General features: G+C 44.9%; 1 pseudogene; it reads left to right on the forward strand.

The window, feature by feature from the left end:
- The first annotated feature begins 8,619 nt into the window (after positions 1–8,619).
- Positions 8,620–14,468, forward strand: LOC106566875 (VIP36-like protein; annotated as a pseudogene).
- The last annotated feature ends 311 nt before the right edge of the window (positions 14,469–14,779 follow it).

Genomic DNA, 14,779 nt, shown 5'->3' on the forward strand with positions numbered 1-14,779 from the left:
GAAACAGATGGCTCATTCATCACAAAACCAACTGATATTGCCAACTACTTTAATGATTTTTTCCATTGGCAAGATTATCAAATTTAGGCATGTCATGCCAGCAACAAATGCTGACAATACACATCCAAGTATATCTGACCAAATTATGAAAGACAAGCATTGCATTTTTAAATTCATTAAATGTAGTGTGGATGAGGTGAACAAATTATTGTTGTCTATCAACAATGACAACTTGGATGGAAAATTACTGAGGATAATAGCGGACGATGTTGCCACATCTTCAATTTAAGCCTACTACAAAGTGTGTGCCCTCAGGCTTGGAGGGAAGCAAAAGTCATTCCGCTACCTAAAAATAGTAAAGCCCCCTTAACTGGCTCAAATAGCCGACCAATCAGCCTGTTACCAACCCTGAGTAAACTTTTGTAAAAAATGGTGTTTGACCAGATACAATGTTATTTTACAGTAAACAAATTGACAACAAACATTCAGCATGCTTATAAACAAGCACAGCCCTTACACAAATGACTGATGATTGGCTGAGAGAAAATGATGATAAAAAGATTGTGGGGGCTGTTTTGTTAGACTCCAGTGTGGATTTTGACATTATCGATCATAGTCTGCTGCTGGCAAAACGTATGTGCTATGGCTTTACACCCCCTGCTGTATTGGATAATGAGTTATCTATCTAACAGAACACAGAGTGTGTTCTTTAATGGAAGCCTCTCCAACATAACCCAGGTAGAATCAGGAATTCCCTTAGGCAGCTGTCGAGGCCCATTACTTTTTTCAATCTTTACTAATGAATTGTCACTGGCTTTGAGGAAAGCCAGAGTGTCTATGTATGCGAATGACTCAACACTATATATATCCGCTATTACAGCGACTGAAATGACTGCAACACTTAACAAAGAGTTGCAGTTAGTTTCAGAGTGGGTGGCAAGGAATAAGTAAGTACTAAATATTTCTAAAACTAAAAGCATTGTATTTGGGATAAATCATTCACTAAACCCTAAACCTCAACTAAATCCTAGAATAAATAATGTGGAAATTGAGCAGGTTGAGGTGACTAAACTGCTTGGAGTTACCCTGGATTGTAAACGTTCATGGTCTAAACATACTGATACGACAGTAGCTAAGATGGGGAGAAGTACGTCCATGATAAAGCGCTGCCCTGCCTTCTTAACAACACTGTCAACAAGGCAGGTCCTGCAGGCCCTAGTTTGGTCGCACCTGGACTACTGTTCAGTCGTGTGGTCAGGTGCCACAAAAAAGGACTTAGGAAAATTGCAATTGGTTCAGATCAGGACAGTACGGCTGGTCCTTGGATGTACACAAAGAGCTAAGATTAATAATATGCATGTCAATCTTTCCTGGCTCAAAGTAGAGGAGAGACTGACTCCATCACTACTTGTATTTATGAGAGGTATTGACATGTTGAATGCACCGAGCTGTCTATTTGAACTACTGGCACACAGCTCGGACACCCATGCATACCCCACAAGACATGCCACCAGAGAGGTCTCTTCACAGTCCCCAAGTCCAGAACAGACTATGGGAGGCACACAGTAGTACATAGACCCCTGACTACATGGAACTCTATTCCACATCAAGTAACTCATGCAAGCAATAAAATTTGATTTAAAAAACAAATAAAAAAACACCTTATGGAACAGTGGGGACTAGGAAGCAACACAAACATAGGCACAGACACATGCATACACACACACACACATGATAGCATACGCACTATACACACACGTACACATGGATTTTGTACTGTATGTACAGTTGAAGTCGGATGTTTACATACACTTAGGTTGGAGTCATTAAAACTGGTTTTTCGACCACTCCACAAATTTCTTGTTAACTATAGTTTTGTCAAGTCGGTTAGGACATCTACTTTGTGCATGGCACAAGTCCTTTTTCCAACAATTGTTTACAGACAGATTATTTCTCTTATAATTCACTGTATCACAATTCCAGTGGGTCAGAAGTTTACATTCACTAAGTTGACTGTGCCTTTCAACAGCTTGGAAAATTCCAGAAAATTATGTCATGGCTTTAGAAGCTTCTGATAGGCTAATTGACATAATTTGAGTCAATTGGAGGTGTACCTGTGGATGTATTTAAAGACCTACCTTCAAACTCAGTGCCTCTTTGCTTGACATCATGAGAAAATCAAAAGAAATCAGCCAAGTACTCAGAAGAAGAATTGTAGACCTCCGCAAGTCTGATTCATCCTTGGGAGCAATTTCCAAACGCCTGAAGGTACCACGTTCATCTGTACAAACAATAATACGCAAGTATAAACACCATGGGACCACGCAGCTGTCATACTGCTCAGGAAGGTGACGTGTTCTGTCTCCTAGAGATGAACGTACTTTGGTGCGAAAAGTGCAAATCAATCCCAGAACAACAGCAAAGGACCTTGTGAAGATGCTGAAGGAAACAGGTACAAAAGTATCTATATCCACAGTAAAACGAGTCTTATATCAACATAACCTGAAAGGCCGCTAAGCAAGGAGGAAGCCACTGCTCCAAAACCGACATAAAAAAGGCAGACTATGGTTTTCAACTGCACATGGGGACAAAGATCGTACTTTTTGGAGAAATGTCCTCTGGTCTGATGAAACAAAAATAGAACTGTTTGGCCATAATGACCATTGTTATGTTTGGAGGAAAAAGGGGGAGGCTTGCAAGCCAAAGAACACCATCCCAACCATGAAGCACGGGGGTGGAAGCATAATGTTGCGGGGGTGCTTTGCTGCAGGAGGGACTGGTGCACTTCACAAAATAGATGACATCACGAGGAAAGAAAATTTGGTGAATATATTGAAGCAACATCTCAAGACATCAGTCAGGAAGTTAAAGCTTGGTCTCAAATTGGTCTTCCAAATGGACAATGACCCCAAGCATACTTCCAAAGTTGTGGCAAAATGGCTTAAGGACAACAAAGTCAAGGTATTGGAATGGCCATCACAAAGCCCTGACCTCAATCCTATAGAAAATTTGTGGGAAGAACTGAAAACGCGTGTGCGAGCAAGAAGGCCTACAAACCTGACTCAGTTACACCAGCTCTGTCAGGAGAAATGGGCCAAAATTCACCCAACTTATTGCGGGAAGCTTGTGGAAGGCTATCTGAAACGTTTGACCCAAGTTAAACAATTTAAAGGCAATGCTACCATATACTAATTGAGTGATTAATTGATTGAGTGTATGTAAACTTCTGACCCACTGGGAATTTGATGAAAGAAATGGAAGCTAAAATAAGTAATTCTCTCTACTATTATTCTGACATTTCACATTCTTAAAATAAAGTGGTGATCCTAACTGACCTAAGACAGGGCATTTTTACTAAGATTAAATGTCAGGAATTGTGAAAAACTGAGTTTAAATGTATTTGACTAAGGTGTATGTGTCACGTCCTGACCAGCAGGTGGAGTAGGTGTATAAGTTTTGGTCAGGGCGTGGCAGAAGAAGTTGTGTTTTCTATGTTCTGTCTAGGTTAGGTGTTTCTATGTAGAGTTAATTGGGGTGGACTTCCAATTGAAGGCAGCTGTGTTGTGTTGCCTTTGATTGGAAGTCCTATATTAGTTGGGTGTGTTTGTCTGTGTGTTTGTGGGGAATTGTTTTTGCACTGCGTTTTTGTATAGCCTGCAAAACTGTTGTGAGTCCTGTTTATTGTTTTGTTTTTGTTCTGTGGATGCTTTACATTTTTTCATTAAAAGAATGAGTATCCATATACCCGCTGCATTTTGGTCTTCCCTGCAACACCATGACGAATTTCGTGACAGAATTCCCCACCAAACCAGGACCAAGCAGCGGAAGAATTCTGGCGAGGACTGGGGAGAACGACGGGTAAGGGAGCCCGAGAGGCACCCCCAAGATTTTTTAAGGGGGGGGCACAAGGACTGTTTGACGGGGCAAGACTGGAGACCCAGGCCAGCGCCCCGTACCCTTTTTAGAGGCAAACAGACTGGACAGGTCCCGTGCTTTGGGGTAGGTGCTATGATAAGGCCTGGTATTTTCAGGCCAGTATGCTCAGTACCAGCACCCCGCATGTGCCAGGGGAAAAGTAGGCATCGAGCCAGCAGGGGTGATGCCAACCCTGCGCTTTAGACCGCCAGTGCACCTCTATGGTCCGGTGTTTCCCGTTACACGCACTAGCCTTGAGGTGCGTGTCTCCGGGCTGGCATGTCCAGTACCAGCTCCACGCACAAGGCTTCTAGTGCGTCAGTCCAGCCCCGCCAGTCAAGAGTTGCCAGAGCTCCCCGCCAGTCAAGAGTCGCCAGAGCTCCCCGCCAGTCAAGAGTCGCCAGGGCTCCCCGCCAGTCAAGAGTCGCCAGGGCTCCCCGCCAGTCAAGAGTCGCCAGGGCTCCCCGCCAGTCAAGAGTCGCCAGGGCTCCCCGCCAGTCAGGAGTCGCCAGGGCCGCCCGCCAGTCAGGAGTCGCCAGAGCCGCCCGCCAGTCAGGAGTCACCAGAGCCGCCCGCCAGTCAGGAGTCGCCAGAGCCGCCCGCCAGTCAGGAGTCGCCAGAGCCGCCCGCCAGTCAGGAGTCGCCAGAGCCGCCCGCCAGTCAGGAGTCGCCAGAGCCGCCCGCCAGTCAGGAGTCGCCGGAGCCGCCCGCCAGTCAGGAGTCGCCAGAGCCGCCCAGACTGCCCGGAGCCGCCAGAGCCGCCCAGACTGCCCGGAGCCGCCAGAGCCGCCCAGACTGCCCGGAGCCGCCAGAGCCGCCCAGACTGCCCGGAGCCGCCAGAGCCGCCCAGACTGCCCGGAGCCGCCAGAGCCGCCCAGACTGCCCGGAGCCGCCCAGACTGCCCGGAGATGCCAGAGCCGGGCAGACTGCCCGGATCAGCCAGAGTGGCCTGCCAGCTGGCCACAGTCAGAGACACCTGCCAGCCGGTCACGGCAAGAGTCGCCCGCCAGTCGGTCGAAGTCAGGTGTGCCTACTAGTCTTCCGGAGCAGCCAGGGGCGCTACCGAAGTGGGCAACGACGAGGATGGAGCGGGGTCCACGTCCCGCACCTGAGCCACCTCCAACATAGGTGGGTTGGGGAGGGGGGGGTGTAGCACAGTGCCGTCGTTGACGGCAGCCACCCTCCCTTCCCTCCCTGTAGTTAGGGGGATTTTTTTTCGGGTTGTTTTGGGTGTTCTGTGTTTTTTCTTTTGAAGGTGCATTTGGAGTCTGCACCTTTAGGGGGGGTAATGTCACGTCCTGACCAGCAGGTGGAGTAGGTGTATAAGTTTTGGTCAGGGCGTGGCAGAAGAAGTTGTGTTTTCTATGTTCTGTCTAGGTTGGGTGTTTCTATGTAGAGTTAATTGGGGTGGACTTCCAATTGAAGGCAGCTGTGTGGTGTTGCCTTTGATTGGAAGTCCTATATTAGTTGGGTGTGTTTGTCTGTGTGTTTGTGGGGAATTGTTTTTGCACTGCGTTTTTGTATAGCCTGCAAAACTGTTGTGAGTCGTGAGTACTGTTTATTGTTTTGTTTTTGTTCTGTGGATGCTTTACATTTTTTCATTAAAAGAATGAGTATCCATATACCCGCTGCATTTTGGTCTTCCCTGCAACACCACGACGAATTTTGTGACAGTATGTAAACTTTTGACTTCAACTGTATGTGGTAGTGGTGGAGTAGGTGCCTGAGGGTACACAGTCTGTGAATGTATTGTGATGTTTTTAAAATTGTATATACTGCCTTAATTCCTCAGGAAGAGTAGCTGCTGCCTTGGCAGCAGCTAATGGGGATCCATAATAAATACAAATATAAAAATGTTAGGGGTATATAAGTTATCCTGTGCAAGCTTTTGTGCCGAATACATTACGTTGTTACAGGTGTCAAGCTTATGGGCATGTGGCAGCAGTGTGTAGGAGGGAAGTTCCTAGGTGTGAGAAGTGTGTAGAAGGGCATGAGACAAAAGAATGTGTAGCGTTAAGGAAAGTAGTGGTGTGTGTTAATTGTAGGGCTGGGGCTGGGGGTCAGAAATGTCCCGTGCGAGAGAGGCAGGTTGAGGTTTCCAGGGTTAGAGTAGTGCAGAAGTAGTCATATGCTGAGGCAGTGAAGAAAGTAGAGGGAGATGGGTCAAGGGGGAGGGATCCTGAGAGGAGTGGTGTGAGTAGTAGATCTGTACAGTATAGAGGGATAGGCCAAGAAGTGATATATGTTTCAGTAAGATTGGATTTCTTGCATTTATAGCAATGGTTATCAACTGTACTGCAGGGATGGAATGTAAGTCTCAGAAAATTGAGGTTGTGGTGGCAGCTGCAGAGAGCTATTTGGGTGTGCGAGATTTGACATCAAAAAAGGTACAGGGTGTGTTAAGTGGTGGTGTCACATCCTTTCAGGTTGTTGACTTGAGGTAGGACTAAATAGATTTAAATAGAGGTTTAGGGTGGTGTTATTTTTTTGTGTGATTGTAGTGTTAGATGGTAGAGTATTTGTTTATTTATACATTTTTTCAATAAAAGTATGAGGGAGTTGTACTCCAGTCTAGTAGGTGGCGGTAATGAAACATTTATTGGATGCCAACCGGGGTTAAACCTCATCGAAGAAGAATGACGTGGTTGTAGTCGAACATCTTTGGTTGAATGAGTGGAGTAGCAAACGATGATGACCGCCATGACAAACAAGACCTGCCAGATACTTTTATTCGTTAGACTATGGATCTAAAAACATATTGGACTTTTGTGTTTCTTCTTATTGCAACAGGTCGATCTTTTGCTGAAGATGGGCATTATGAAATGGAGGAGTTTCTGAAAAGGGAGCATTCATTGTCAAAGCCCTATCAAGGTAGCTAAATTGTGCAGGATCACCGGTTATTATAGACCCCTTTCTGTGTTCGCAAAAAATGCTGCACGACTGGAGGGCAAGTTGGTGGCAGAACAAGGGGGAGTTCTTATTGCGCGCCTGCAAAAAAAAGCGTCTTTACATATCGATTAGACGTGAATTTCACACTACTTTGGGATTATAGTTGGTTTGTAAGCCTTGTATGAATTTCCTGCTTAATATAATGTTCATGTCATCATCGCAAATCAACTGAATTAACGTTGTACTTAAACACTTCAACCAGTAAAATTGCTCTTTGACTAGCTTTTGCTACAGCCTATGTCAATGAGCGTTAGCATTGTAGTTAACATCTGCTGCTTCCAAAATAGTGAATTTGCAAAGATCACAACCAAATATGCAAGCAATAATCAAAATATAATTGTACATGCGACATTGCAATAATGTTATACTGACTGTTAAATGGTGGTCATAAAATTAATACTTTCCTCCTACTCCATCAAAAGTATCTTTATAGTGAATAGGCTTATGTTATATAAACTCAGCAAAAAAAGAAACGTCCTCAATGTCAACTATTTTTAAACATGTGTAAATATTTGTATGAACATAACAAGATTCAACAACTGAGACACAAACTGAACAAGTTCCACAGACATGTGTCTAACATAAATGGAATAATGTCTCCCTGAACAGAGGGGGGTCAAAATCAAAAGTAACAGTCAGTATCTGGTGTGGCCACCAGCTGCATTAAGTGCTGCAGTGCATCTCCTCTTCATGGACTGTTCTTTCTGTGATATGTTACCCCACTCTTCCACTAAGGCACCTGCAAGTTCCCGGACATTTCTGGAGGGAAATGGCCCTCACCCTCCGATCCAACAGGTCCCAGACGTGCTCATTGAGATTGAGATCCGGGCTCTTCGCTGGCCATGGCAGAACACTGACATTCCTGTCTTGCAGGAAATCACGCACAGAACGAGCAGTATGGCTGGTGGCATTGTCATGCTGGAGGGTCATGTCAGGATGAGCCTGCAGGAAGGGTACCACATGAGGGAGGAGGATGTCTTCCCTGTAATGCACAGCGTTGAGATTGCCTACATTGACAACAAGCTCAGTCCAATGATGCTGTGACACACCGCCCCAGACCATGACGGACCCTCCACCTCCAAATTGATCCCACTCCAGAGTACAGGCCTTGGTGTAACGCTCATTCCTTCGACGATAAACGCGAATCCGACCATCACCCCTGGTGAGACAAAACCCAGACTCGTCAGTGAAGAGCACTTTTTGCCAGTCCTGTCTGGTCCAGCGACGATGGGTTTGTGCCCATAGGCGACATTGTTGCCGGGGTTGTCTGGTGAGGACCTGCCTTACAACAGGCCTACAAGCCCTCAGGCCAGCCTCTCTCAGCCTATTGCGGACAGTCTGAGCACTGATGGAGAGATTGTGCGTTCCTGGTATAACTCAGGCAGTTGTTGCCATCTTGTACCTGTCCCGCAGGTGTGATGTTCGGATGTACCGATCCTGTGCAGGTGTTGTTACACGTGGTCTGCCACTGCGAGGACGATCAGCTGTCCGTCCTGTCTCCCTGTAGCGCTGTCTTAGGCGTCTCACAGTACGGACATTGCAATTTATTGCCCTGGCCACATCTGCAGTCCTCATGTCTCCTTGCAGCATGCCTAAGGCACGGTCACGCAGATGAGCAGGGACCCTGGGCATCTTTCTTTTGGTGTTTTTCAGAGTCAGTAGGCCTCTTTAGTGTCCTAAGTTTTCATAACTGTAATTGCCTACCATCTGTAAGCTGTTAGTGTCTTAACGACCGTTCCACAGGTGCATGTTCATTAACTGTTTATGGTTCATTGAACAAGCATGGAAAACAATGTTTAAACCCTTCACAAGAAAGTTCTGTGAAGTTATTTGGATTTTTACTAATTATCTTTGAAAGACAGGGTCCTGAAAAAGGGACGTTTTTATTTTTTCTGAGTTTGTGTGTTACGCCATGGTAACCACAGAGCAGGTGCACCTCACATCTGACATGCAGAGCAAGCAGGGGGCAGTGTGGAGCCGCATTGTGAGTAGCCTACAGAACACTGCACACTGTTATTATGTCTACATAACTGATACTTATTCTCTCTATGCATATCATATGTTACATGGCTTTGTCTAAATGGTCATATGTTTGTGTGTCCAGCCCTGTCACCTAAGGGCCTTGGAGTTACAAGTGCACTTTAAGATTCATAGCCAAGTAATGAAGAATCTTAATGGGGATGTACTGGCAATTTGGTACACCAAGGAGCGCATGCAGGAAGGTACTGTCCCAACGGTGTAGTTCCAACAGAAATATCATAGCGTGGGTGTAATGCAACTGTATAAATGCATTTCTGTTGTGTAGATCCTGTGTTTGGAAACCAGGACCTCTTCACAGGGCTGGGTGTGTTGGTGGACACGTACCCCAATGAGGAAAAACACTTAGAGGTATGTGCATATATCCGCCGGCCTCTTCTATGTGTTTCTGTGGAGGGTAGGAGTAGCTAGAGTACTGTTCCATGTTATGTCACATTATATAATAGGACTTTTATCAACGACTTCCTGTTTTTTTCCCCACTCATTGTACTGTCTGGCAGGGGTGTTTATTTATGTCATATCCTGTCAAATCTGGATTAACATGTCCTGATCTTCCTGTGCTCTGAGAGGGGCTTTAGACAACTGACACCCAAACACCTACCACCTCAATACAGACTTGCGTCATACAAGCAAGCCAATACAGTGGAATATTTATGAGGTTTTGTTGGAACGCTTGCTTGGGCAGGGCTCACAGATCTGTGTAAAGGACCTTGTCTTGTGTTGCGCTCCTCTGTTTTGTGCATCCCTATGGAGACAGGCGCAGAAGATGAGGTACACCACACGCACACAGGTACCCAATGTTTGGACCACCCAACTCTCATACCAAAAGCCCCCCATACCCCTCTCCTTAGCCACTCCCATCAACCCCTAAATGAGCTTGCTGCCCCATGTTGTTGTTGTTGTTGTTTTTATTACCCAGTAACAATTCTTTGCACCTTGAGTATAATTGGCATTTGAATGACTAGGGGATCAGGCAAGGTGACTCTCCAACAGGTAAATTGAACCAGCAGTATTGTATTGTTGTGACTGCTGTATCTTTTACCTGTTCTCCTTCTCTCTCACTGTTTTCTGTTCTCTCATTCCTTTTATTTTTTCACACCTTCCAACAGAGGATCTACCCCTTTGTGTTGGCGATGGTGTCTGCACCGCCATGCTGCGCAACCACAATCACACTTTCATCTTCATCAGATGCGTCCGCCGCAGGCTCACGGTGAGAATAAATTAAAGGTAATAATAATGATGTAATCCCAGATGCATATTGGGTCACTCTGGAGTCTGAGAAACAGTTATGTTGAAGTGAATTGTTTCAACACACGTCAGGTATATGATGCCTTGACTGTACTTGGTAGTGCCTTGGCATACCCTATTGAGCATACTCCCAATTTCTGTCTCCACTAGATTATGATTGACATTGATGGGCACAATGAATGGAGGGACTGCCTGACCTGGACATACCGGAGGTGTGGCTGCCTCAGGGCTACTACTTTGGATCCTCTGCCATCACAGGAGTAGTCTCCTCTAATGTGATTGGCATAGTAGTGTTAATGAAATGGCATTTACATGAACTGTTTTATTGCCTATGAATTATCGCCTAGTTTAAATGTATTGCCTACTTGATGGTGTTTCATTGAGGTGTCTAATTTCCAGTGAGATGTGGCCATCCCAGATTATTATCTTTATAAAAAACTGTATTAACTCATTATGACTACACTTCCCAGAATTAAATTAATGTGATGCATAAGTGAAATTCAAAGGGCATGTAGTCTAATAGGAAACGAAGATATGGTCAAAGAATAATAATATAGTAATTTCGTAGGATTTCTGTGGATATTTTATAGTATTTCTTTTTCATTGAAGGTGTTTTTGCCGCAGTTTGCCTTGAATGACAGAAACATTCTGTTCCTCACAGACAATCACGATGTGATCTCCCTGAAACTGTAGCAGCTGACGGTGTTACGTAGTGAGACGTAACACCGTCAGATGAGATCCCTCTACCCAGTGTAGATAACATGGACCTACTAAGGAGTAAGGATCGCTACCCCTCTCACACAAACAGAAGAACATACACATTCATTGGTGTTACTCTATTTGGGTAACATAGTTATTCTTGATGAAAAGCTGAACTACAAATACGTACTATCAAATTATTAGGTTAAACTATTAGGGCTCCTTAACCAACTCAGTGGCCTTATGGTTTGTGCCCTGAGATTGGAAGGTTGGGGGTTCGATCCCCGATCATACCAAAAAATGCCTTTCTGCTTGTCACTCAGCAATAAGGAATGGATTGGAGGTTAGGCCCTGGCCTGCGATAGACTAGCGTCCTGTCCAGGGGGTGTAATTGTACGTCAAGCTGTCCAGGGGGTGTAATTGTACGTCAAGCTGTCCAGGGGATGTAATTGTACGTCAAGCTGTCCAGGGGGTGTAATTGTACGTCAAGCTGTCCAGGGGGTGTAATTGTACGTCAAGCTGTCCAGGGGGTGTAATTGTACGTCAAGCTGTCCAGGGGGTGTAATTGTACGTCAAGCTGTCCAGGGGGTGTAATTGTACGTCAAGCTGTCCAGGGGGTGTAATGGAACGTCAAGCTGTCCAGGGGGTGTAATGGAACGTCAAGCTGTCCAGGGGGGTGTAATGGAACGTCAAGCTGTCCAGGGGGTGTAATGGAACGTCAAGCTGTCCAGGGGGTGTAATGGAACGTCAAGCTGTCCAGGGGGTGTAATGGAACGTCAAGCTGTCCAGGGGGTGTAATTGTACGTTAAACCAGAACGGCCACCTATGGGCCGCTCTGGTTCCAAGGCTTAGGCCTACTTAGGGCTCCTTGTCACTCTTGTCACCTCAATTGTTTGTTTACCTTTTCTATCCATCCTAACATATTTCTCTCTTTCGCTCTGTCAGTGGGTGAGAATGAAGAGGGGTGGAGTAATATTGCCATGTTCTTCACCATCCTCTTCTCCATGCTGGGCTGTTTGCTGCTCATCGTGGTCGGCCTCATCGTCTACAGCCACTGGAACGAGAACAGACAAACGCTTCTACTGAGAGTGAGAGGGAGGGAGGTCTGTCATCCTAACCTCTATTACTGCAGTCTAAGGACAAAACTGCACTAAGACACTGAAATGACTGACGAGACTGAAATTAGAGACTTAAGACACTGGGACACTGAAATGAATGACGAGACTGAAATGAGAACAAGACAGACACTGACCTCTCAATGTAAACCAATATGCTGACAGACAGCGGTACCTCTGGGACAACACTAGTGAATCCTGGGAAAGACTGAGCAGTAGATGGATGCATTTAAACACTACAGCAACAAACCACGCTGACCCCTGCAATAAGTAGAGATAGACTGATACCTTTTTACTCCCTGTCCCTACCCTCACCCTCACCAACCAGGCCTTACTCTACACACAAATGTACTGACAACATGAAAATTACCTGTGTTGTCATAGTCCAGCGGCTAATTGTCCGCCAGGGGGGTAATGGACAAAATCTGCGATGACACTATAGCCAAAAATACTTATTTAGACATGCCCTAGCTGCGTGTGAAATTTGGTGTCTTTTATCACAAAATACACAATTTTCCCCCCGCTGGCTACACTGGACTCTGCCATTGCTGGCAGATTTTTTTGTCTTTCTGAGGGTCTGGAGAGATTGATTTATACTGACAGATGAGTTGTCTTAGAATGTCAAAGGGACAAAGTATCCGATGTGTTCTTACTCGAACAGCCCACATGACCAGCTCCCATTAGCAGAACACTGGCAATTGATGTTACTTTTCTGCTTCGCTCTAGAAACAGCATTAGGATAGTTATGTCATATTTGACTCTATGGCACTTGCAATCAATGTAAGTCTTTATGCATTTCAATTGGTTCAGACGGTCTCATACTCTATTGGGGGCTGCAGGTAGCCTAGTGGTTAGAGCGTTTTGCCAGTAACCGAAAGGTTGCTGGATCAAATCCCCGAGCTGACAAGGTAAAAATCTGTCGTTCTGCCCCTCAGCAAGGCAGTTAACCCACTGTTCCCCGGGCGCCGAAGACGTGGATGTCGATTAAGGCAGCCCCCCTGCACCTCTCTGATTCAGAGGGGTTGGGTTAAACGCTGAAGACACATTTCAGTTGAAGGCATTCTTGGCTTTCCCTTATTTTGTTAGCTTCAAAGATGTATGGTTGCAAATGAGTTTTATCGTGTCTTGTCAAACCATGTACAATAGTTACTGAAGGTAATTGAGGTCATTTTAACTGTCATGATTGATTAGGTAGTTTGTTGATTTTATTATTGTGTTTATGACTGTATGAAATGGAAAGGTGAGCGATCTCTCTCCCTTCAGGTTGCATGTTCTTAAGGGAATTTATTTAAATGAGTTGCTTGTTACATTTGATTGTTCTTACTACCATTTTAACTTAACAATTAGAAGACACAATGTAGGTTGTGGTATACTCATATGTAACTTATTACATGCTACGTTCTTACACATGCTATCTATAGTTATATTGGGACTTTCCACAGAAAGTATAGGGTTGGTTGATACTGCGGAAGAGAGCACAAGTGAGGCTTTGCTGCATCTCATGTCTTTCTGTGGTTGAAAAAACTTATTTTCAAGCCACAGACACTTTGTTTCACTGTAGGTGTTAGGCTGTGCTCCCTTTGCTTTTCTGTACCGTTTTTTGTTTTGTGTCATATTACCAAATAGCCCTAGCCAGTAGTATGGATTCCAGAACAATGTGTACATTGCAGTTTCTCCCAGATCTGACCTCAGAGTGCAACCAATAACATTTCAGTAATTTTAAGGAATTATATAATCCTTGCTCTGAAAGGGATAGTTTGGAAATGGGATACTGTAGATGCAATCCATTATAATTCCACATGTTCTGAGATAAACTACCAACTGAGCCTCACACTGTGTCTGCACACTGTGATTTGTCTCCTAATGAACAATATTTGAAGACCTTGGTGCACTGCTATCAATTGGCAATGCAGCCTTTTATCCCTCTTGTTAAACCACCTTGTCTCAGTGTGGGGCGGCAGGTAGCCTAGCAGTTAGAGCATTGGGCCAATAACTGAAAGGGTGTTAGTTAGAAACCCTGAGCTGACTAGGTAAAACAAATGTCCTTGAGCAAGGCACTTAAACTTAATTGCTCCCGGGTTTCTGTCAATGGGTGTCTCAGGAGTGGGCTATTCAACAAAATAAAACACGTTTTACATGTGTGAAACAGGACAAATATAAGCACCCCCTATTTGACATCTTTCCACTGAGGAACGTAAAATACGGGAGATTTTTTACTATGCTGATGGTACACTTCTGTTGCCATTAAAGAACGACCTTTAGTGACGTCATTGTTTCCTTGTTGGACTTCTGCTCTGGAGACGATACCGTAGGTTAATTACATGGAAGTGACCATTCAGAGATGTAATGTGTAGATAAGTGTATTTTCTGGATAGATTGGCATAATTTCAACCAAATGGCAGGTAATGTTTTACCCTACAAGTCTAGTAATGCTGCAGTGGAAATACCAGTATTTAACTTCAAGTCATGTGATTGTATATCATGATAAAACACATGGTTAGTTTACTTGTCGCTTGTTCTGCACTCATTTTTAACTTGAAGCTTTGCCCCAGGCCTTTCTGGCAAAGTGGGACTATTATATTTGTGACGGTCTTTGTCCTTAAAGAAGGGCATGTTAAGAGGCCATGCCTTGGGGTACTCATCAATAATGACAGCCATATGCTTCAGGCACCATCTCACACAGCCCTTCTGTGCTCCTCCTCCAGATCAATATCTCAACTGCTTCAGATGCCTGGGTGGGGCACCTCCGGCTGAGTGGAGTAGGTTATGCCCTCAGCTAGTCCATCAATGTCAACACTATAGGCTTGAGAAACAGT

Source organism: Salmo salar, chromosome ssa01, assembly GCF_905237065.1.
Source record: "Salmo salar chromosome ssa01, Ssal_v3.1, whole genome shotgun sequence".
NCBI lineage: Eukaryota > Metazoa > Chordata > Actinopteri > Salmoniformes > Salmonidae > Salmo > Salmo salar.